Genomic DNA, 8,706 nt, shown 5'->3' with positions numbered 1-8,706 from the left:
CAGTGTCTTCTTGGGTGCGCGGCTGTCCCNAGGCTTGAGTGGGTGTCTCCCTTTGGGAGTCTTAGAGTCTTTCAAGCTTGTAAAATCTCAGGAAGAGTACCTATTAGAGAGGGCCTTCTCAGAAAGGGGTCCTCTCAACTCTAAATTTGATAGATGTGGAAACTCTGATGATGAGCTAATTTTAGACAAAGATCACTCAGAAAGAGAAGCTGCCAATTTTTTTGATGAGAATTGGCCTTCTTGCAAGTCTCCCACTCCACCTATGGTCTCCACCTCCAGAGATGCTACTCAAAGGGACACGTGACTAAGCAAATCAGAGTTTGAAATTAGGCTTCAGAAGTTGACTAATGAGCTTCAGGAGCTAAAAAGGATGTCAGATGCAGGGAAGAGTAACTCTTCTGAAGTATAGCAAACGCCCCTAGAAAAGGCTGTGAGTCAGGCTCCTGGGAGAGGACAGAATAGGTCTGATATGCTAGCCTGTCCTGTGGTTGAGGTAATTGATCAGCAAGATACTAGAGTCAGACAATACCAGCCTTTGGATTTCATGTTTATTAAGGAATTTAAAAACAGCTGTTGTATAATATGGTCCTTCAGCCCCTTTCACTCAAGCATTACTGGATACAGTTGTGGAGTCACACTTCAAAGAGTTTTCCAATCTTTGTAAGGCTACCCTGTCAGGAGAAGATTTTTTTGCTTTGGGATTCTGAATGACGAGATGCCAGTAAGAAAACTGCTGTTTTAAATGGTCAGAGAGGCAATCCAGACTGGGATGTTAACATGCTTCTGGGATAAGGTCCATATGAAAGCCAGGCTAATCAGATTGGTTTTCCCATAGGAGTGTACTCACAGATCACTGTGGCTGCCTGCCACACTTGGAGACAGTTACCAGTTAAAGGAGATTTTGGTGGGAGCTTAGCCACCATTTGGCAGGGTCCCGATGAGCTTTATAAGAACTTTGTGGGTAGGCTATAAATAGCAGCTACTAGAATCCTTGGAAAATCTGATACGGGAAGTCCTTTCGTTATGAAATTGGCTTATGAGAATGCTAAAGCAATGTGTCGCACTGCTATCCAGCCCCACAAAGGGCAGACATATTTGGCGGGATATGTCAGTCTTTGAGCAGACATCTTGTGCTGCTTTGCAGGGGACCACCGTACAAGCAATGTTCTCATAGAAACGAGGGAATAATGCATGTTTTAAGTGTGGAAGTTTGGATCATTTTAAAAGTAATTGTCCTAAGAACAAAAAGAGCCAAGAGTAGGCAAGTGGGCCATGTTCCAGGGATTTGTCCCGAGTGCAGGAAGGGAAACCATTGGGCTAGGGTATGCAAATCTATGCCAGGGGTTCTGGGCTGTCCATTGCCAGGAAACGAGAGGAGGGGCCAGCCCCAGGCCCTGACCCATTCACAGCAAAGAGCTTATGGGGTGGTAAACCTGATGCCCAGCCAAAGAGATCAGTTTTTGAACTTGTCAGGTCAAACCCAGGAGGTGCAGGATTGGACCTCTGTTCTACCACCCACGCAGTATTAACCCCAGAAATGGGAGTTCAGACTCTGCCTACCAAAGTCATTGGACCTTTACCTGCAGAAACTTGTGGAATTCTTTTAGGATGAAACAGTTCTATTGTAAGAGGTTTGCAGATTTATCCAGGTGTTATTAATAATGTTTATGAGGGAGAAATTAAAATCATAGCTGCTTCCCCTCATGGTATTATAAGTGCACCCTCTACTCAGAGAATTGCTCAACTTGTTTTAATCCCTTTACATCAGACACCGTATAGGTTCTTTAAGAATGAGAGAGGACAAGGTGGTTTTGACTCCTCTGATGTGAATTGGGTCCAATCTATTACTAATCAGAGATACAACCTTAAATTGACATTTGAAGGAAAAAGCTTTGAAGGATTAATAGATACTGGAGCTGATGTGATTGTAAGACACCCTTGCGGGGTCACCCACTCTAGTCTCGGGAGAGAGAGCACACCCAAAGAAACACGAGAATCCTTCTTGCTGTAAGCACATTAGGCAGGAGACAGTGGATTTGACCCCAAGGCTCGAAAGCTAGGAGTTTTTATGGAGTAAAGGGCTTAGGGGTGGGGAATTCATCATAGTGACACACTATTGGCTTATTCAAACATCTGCAGAAAAATTATATGTAAGTGCAGATTAGGGTGTCAGAGTTCTGTGAGTTGGATATTTACCAATGCTATGAGAGTATCTGGTCAATTTGACTCAGTTCAGATAGCCCTGTTAAGTCCTTACATTCCTCTTTATCTTTATGGTCAAGCTGTTCCCAGGAATGTTTTAACTATGGGGCATGCCCGGGTTTGTTTTTCTTTATTCTCAGCCTCAGGCAGCCTCTAGGCTCACAAACAACCAGCAATTTCTGAGTACTTTATATGGCTTACAGGTCTAGAAATTTCATCTTTCTTTCAGTGACAATTATTAGAGGACAGGACTGTCCTTCAGCTTGGCCTCTGACTGATACTCTCACTCATCTTCAAGGAATTGGTTATGCTAATAACCCAAAACGAAGCTCCAAATTACTAACCTGGAGAGACGGAGAAGGCAAATCAGGACAAATTCAGCAATATGCTATGTCAAATTTGCCTGTAACCCTATGGGAAAGAGATCTCTTGTCACAGATGGGCATTATAACATGCAGTCCTAAGGAGATGGTGACTAAACAGATGCTCAGACAGGGACTTTTGCTTGGTCATGGGCTAAAAAAGGAGGGACAAGGAATTAAGACTTTTGAAGATCCTAAACCTCATTCTAACACTAGAGGTTTGAGGTATTTTCAGTTGTGGCCACTATCCTGCCGGCATCCTACGCTGATAAAATTCAGTGGCTTAATGATATTCCGGTGTGGGTGGATCAGTGGTCTTTACCTAAAGAAAAGATAGAAGCTGCCTCTTCGCTGGTGCAGGAGCAACTAGAGGCAGGACATTTAGTAGAATCTCAGTCCCCTTGGAATACACCTATTTTTATTATCAAGAAAAAATCTGGTAAATGGAGATTGTTACAATATTTAAGAAAAGTTAATGAGACCATGATGCCTATGGAAGCTTTACAACCTGGACTTATATCTCCAGTAGCCATTCATAAAAGATATTATAAAATTGTGATAGACCTGAAAGATTGTTTCTTTACTATTCCTTTGCATCCCAAGGATTGTGAAAGATTTGCTTTTAGTGTTCCTTCTATAAATTTTAAGGAACCTATGAAGAAATATCAATGGACAGTCCTCCCACAGAGCATGGCTAGTAGTCCTACTTTATGCCAAAAGTTTGTGGCACAGGCCATTCAGCCTGTGAGACAACAATGGTCTATGATCTACATCATTCAATTCACAGATGATGTTTTGATGGCAGGAAAGGACCCCCAGGATTTACTTTTGTGTTATAGAGATTTACAAAAGGCTTTAGCTGATAAAGGATTACAGATTGCTCCTGAAAAGATACAAACTCAGGACCCTTATAATTATTTAGGTTTTAGACTTACTAATCAAGGTGTTTTCCCCCAGGAGATAGTTATTCGCAGGGACAACTTAAAGACTTTAAATGATTTTCAAATATTGTTAGGTGATATTAATTGGATTCACCCCTATTTAAAGCTCACTACAGGGGAGTTGAAACCTTTAATTGATATTCTTAAGGGGAGTTCTGATCCTACCTCTCCTACATCATTAACTTCAGAAGGATTGCTGGTCTTACAACAGTGGAACAAGCTATTGAGGAGCAATTTGTCACTTATATAGATAACTTTACATTTGTTAATTTTTAATATGATTTGTATGCCTACAGGATTGTTATGGCAAAAGTCTCCTCTAATGTAGATACATTCTAGGATTTCTCTTAAACGTAATATCTTGCCATATTATGAAGCAGTAGCTCAAATGATTATACTTGGAAGGAAGCAGGCACTAACTTATTTTGGCAAAGAGCCAGATGTTATTGTTCAGCCTTACAGAGTAAGTCAAGACACTTGGCTGAAACAGCACAGTACAGATTGGTTGCTTGCTCAAATAGGGTTTAAGGGAACTATAGACAGCCACTACCCTCAAGATAAGTTAATAAAAATTTTAAAGGTTCATGAGGTGATATTTCCTAATATGAGCTCTTTACATCCCTCACACAATGCTCTTCTGGTGTTTACTGATGGGTCCTCTAAAGGGTGAGCTGGATATCTTATTAATAATCAATAAGTAATCATAGAGACTCCTGGTCTCTAAGCTCAATTAGCAGAGTTAACAGCAGTACTGAATGTCTTTCAGTCTGTGCATGAGGCTTTTAATATTTTTACTGATAGTATATATGTTGCATAATCAGTACCCTTATTGGAGACTTATGGTACGTTTAACTTTAATACACCAGCAGGATTCTTGTTTTTACAATTGCAAAACATCATTCTTGACCGGAAATATCCATTCTATATTGGCCACAGTTGATCTCATTCTGGTTTTCCTGGACCTTTAGCTGAAGGCAATGATTGCATTGACAGAGCTCTAATAGGAGAGGCCTTAATTTCAAATCCTGTTGCTTTGGCCAAAGGTGATCATGAAAAGTTTCATCTCTCTAGCAGTACCTTAAGGCTCTGACATAAGATCACTAAGGAGCAGGCAAGAATGATTGTAAAACAATGTCCTAAATGTCTTACATAATCTCCAGTGCCACAATTAGGAGTTAATCCTAGAGGTCTTATGCCTAATCATATTTGGCAAATGGATGTAACTCATTATGCAGAATTTGGAAAATTAAAATACATACATGTTTGTACTGACACTTGTTCAAGATTTCTTTTTGCTTCTCTGCATACAGGAGAGGATTCAAAAATGTAATTGATCATTGCCTACAAGCCTTTAATGCCATGGGATTGCCTAAACTTATTAAGACAAATAACGGGCCATCCTATTCTAGCACAAATTTTACTTCATTTTGTAAAGAATTTGGCATCAAACATAAAACTGGGATTCTTTATAACCCCATGGAACAAGGAATAGTTGAACGTGTTCTTGGCACTTTTAAAAATTGGCTTTTAAATACAAAACAGGGGCAGTTATATCCCCCAAGGTCACCAAAGGCACATCTTGCCTTTGCTTTATTTGTTCTAAATTTTTTGCAAACTGATGTTAAGGTCAGTCTGCAGCAGATCTCCACTGGCATCCAGTTACTTCTAATTCTTATGCCATGGTAAAGTGGCGGGACCAATTTACTAACGAATGGAAGTGTCCAGACTCGGTCCTAATCTGGGGAAGTGGCTCAGTCTGTGTTTTTTCACATAAAGAAGATGGAGGGCATGATGGCTGCCTGAGAGATTAGTTCGTCAACTGGACACAGATCCTGAATCTTCTAGTAAGTATGACTCTAACCTTGATTATGGCTAAAAATCCTCTTTAGCCAAAAAGTTAAATTGGAGCACAGGCTTCAGTCCCAGAGAAGCTGCAGTCTTTCTGCAATTCTCAAAGCCATCTCCCCCACACCAGGAGGCCAGAGCCTGAGCTTGATATTTGCTAATTTGCAACTGAATGGAGTACCTGGACTTCTTCAAAGCAGCTTTTATACTGTTGCTTTTCACTGACTCACCTCTGTTTTTCAAGCAGGTCAGTTAACACCATTCAGCCTGACTAAAGCAGGAGTAAAATCTGGCTTCCAACAACGTAGGTGGCAGCTATTATTATTGTCTATCAAGAAGCATTCTAGTACATATTGTGGCTTTGGTCTGAATTGGGAGTATGGTATGTGATGAGGGCCTGATAGTCAGTGACAGGCAACCAGATCATGGAATCATACCAATCTAAGACAGAGGTACATGCCAAAAGGCCCTGGAAAGTTGATAATACACCACAGAGCCATGTTTGTGTGAAATATAACACAAACCAGCTGCATGTAGCCTCCAGGACAGAATTGGATGATTTGGGAGGATCTGAGATCCTAAGACAGTCACAGCCCCCAGCCACCATAATTCCCAGGCAGGACTTTAGAACATAAATAAATTTTATGCCTCAGTTCAGTTTTGTTTAATATTATTTAAGGGGGGGGGATGTAAGTCCTTCCAGCCTAGCAAGGCTGGCTTAGACCATCTGCCACTGAGGCGAAGCCACCTGCTGTGCTGCTTCTCATCCCTCTCCTTTGATATGCCACTACCTGATACCTGCCTGAGGTTGAACTGGTTTTCCAAGATTTTCCAGAGTTAACATCAAACTGTGAACTTCACTAGTTCCTACTAAAAGGCTGATCTGTCAACTTCACAACGAATTTGGAGTGACTGGGAATGGGTCTCCCCTCTTCTTTATAAAACATGCTCACCAACATTAAAGTTGAGATTTGTTCTGGAAAACTTGACTTAGCTCTATTCTTTCTCTAATCAGTCTAGTTCCCTCTCTTTCAGCTGGAGTCTGCCTCCTCAGCCATACCCTGTTTCTTGCTAGCCACTGGAAGGTCAGCAACACATGACAGTTCAACTTTTAATGCTCCATTGAAGAGATGTTGTTTTAAATCTAACATCTTAAAAGTCTAGTTTCTTGGATAAGAATTACAAAAAATATTACCCCAATTTAGAAGTGTCTTAGAGGCCTGATTTCCTGGGCTGGTTCATGCCTCATGTTGTTTAAAGTGACTACAACCCTGAGTTACCAGTTTTAAGCTAACTTTCCTGTTATCAGTGTTACACTTTTTTAATCATACTCAATAATTTATAAGCCAATAATCTATGACCAAGACATGCATAGAATATTTATACAATTAAGACAAATCAGAAACAAAATGAAGCAGTTACACAAATCTTATACATTTATACCAATCAAAGAATTTTTACTTTTCTAGGTATAATTTCAAGAAAAAAGAACCCATAATCCCAGCGATCAGGAGGCTGGAGCAGGATGATTGCCACAGATCTAAGACCATTCTGACCCACAGTGTAAGTTCAAGTCCAGCTCAGAGCTCACATTACAAAGAAGGCCATGGCTGCTGTTAACCCCAAAACTCTGTAGTTGGTGGAGAAAGGAGGATTGCTAGGATTTAGTGGTCAGCCAGCCTATCTAAAACACACTAATTCCCAGATTCAGAGGAAGACACTATCTCAAGGGGATGAAGTAAAGAGATAGAGGCAGAAAACTGGTGTCTTATGCTGACTTCTGCATATAATAGCAAAGGTACAAGAATGTGCACCTGTTCAGACACCATAATCAACCAAAAAAGGAAGACGGTGAAAAGAGGAGAAGGAAGAGCAGGAGGAGGAGGAGGAGAAGGAGGAAGAGGAGGAGGAGGAGGAGGAGGAGGAAGAGACAGTAGGAGGAGGAGGAGGAGGAAGAGACAGTAGGAGGAGGTGAAGGAAGAGGAAGAGAAGAAATAAAAGGAGGGAAAAATGTGATAATCCCAGAGAAGAGCATCCTCCAAATGCTTATAGACGAAGAGAAAGGCAGTTGTCATGCCTCATTCAGTTTCAGGCCACATCAACTCTTCCATGTTTTAAAGAAACCGATGAGCAGTATCTTTCTATTACCTGACATTCTGATATGTCTGGAGCTCTAAAGCACTGTTTATTTCTCTTTCTTCTATTTAACCATCTACCCTTCATGGTAAAAACATCCTGACCTGTGTAGTGGAGTCAATGAGAATAAAGCCTCCTGAGTTAGAGAGTTTTGGGTTTAAATCTAAGTTCTCACATTGACTGACTATATAACCTTATACAGTTACTTAATCTTTCTGAGTCTTAACTAATACTATGGTAAGAAGAATAAAATAGTACATAACATATAATGCTGATGCAAAGTTGAAATAAAGCATATCGAGTACTTGCTTCCTTCTTGCGTTCTTTATTTTCCCACATCAAACACTACTTTATGTTTCTAGTTCCAGGGTAAATGAAATGTCTACTGATACACAATATTTTCCATTGTAACTGTACGTCTTTGGAAGCATGATTTTTGGCATGATTTCTACTTGGACCTTCATCAGCAAATATGACTTTGAACAATACTTTTATTTTTCATTAATGATGAGATTATTTCCAGTCAGTTGAAGTCCAACGTTCTCGAAGTTAAACAGTTTATGCAACCTACATACTGACAACACTTTGGATTCTGAGGTCAGTGCTATCTGTCCAAAATTTGAAGCCTTTTAGGCGGCTTTCATCTTATCCTTGGAAGATATTTCTTGATAATATTTTTTTCAATCAAGATTTACTATGTTAATGTGTATGTGGCTGAAAGAATTTATATGCAATACATGTGTACAGGAGGCCACAAGAGTCAAAATAAAGTATGTAAATTCCTGTTACTGAAGTTAGAGTCAGTTTTGAGATGCCACGTGAGTACTGGTAATTGAACCTGGGTCCTCAGCAAAAACAAGTTTCAAAGAATCTGTCTCCTTCTGACCTCCACTGCACCAGTCCTGTGCATGGTACTCAGGTACACATATAAAACCAATGCTCATACACATGAAACATAAATGAATCTTTTGCAAAAATTGAGTAACTCAGGTATTTCCATACTCATCTTAAAGCAAAGATTCTATGCATGTGGGGAGCGGGTGTGGCGGCAGTCCCAAAGGTGCCAGGGACTGCAGCTAAGTCGTATGACTTGCACCTGACTTCCTCATATAAACCACAAACATCGTGAGAGCTGCGCAGGTGTACCAGGTTACTGGCGAAGCCATTTTGGTGGAGATATGCCCCTGCTGCCCTGATTAGCTGAAGCTGCGTACCTGGTG

At 40.6% G+C, this 8,706-nt stretch overlaps 1 pseudogene; it reads left to right on the top strand.

The window, feature by feature from the left end:
• LOC110293329 overlaps window positions 1-8,706 on the top strand; it is a 46,809-nt pseudogene that overhangs the window by 32,317 nt on the left and 5,786 nt on the right.

Source organism: Mus caroli, chromosome 4 (assembly GCF_900094665.2).
Source record: "Mus caroli chromosome 4, CAROLI_EIJ_v1.1, whole genome shotgun sequence".
In the NCBI taxonomy this organism is placed as follows: domain Eukaryota; kingdom Metazoa; phylum Chordata; class Mammalia; order Rodentia; family Muridae; genus Mus; species Mus caroli.
This window is presented reverse-complemented; position numbering and strand designations above follow the sequence as displayed.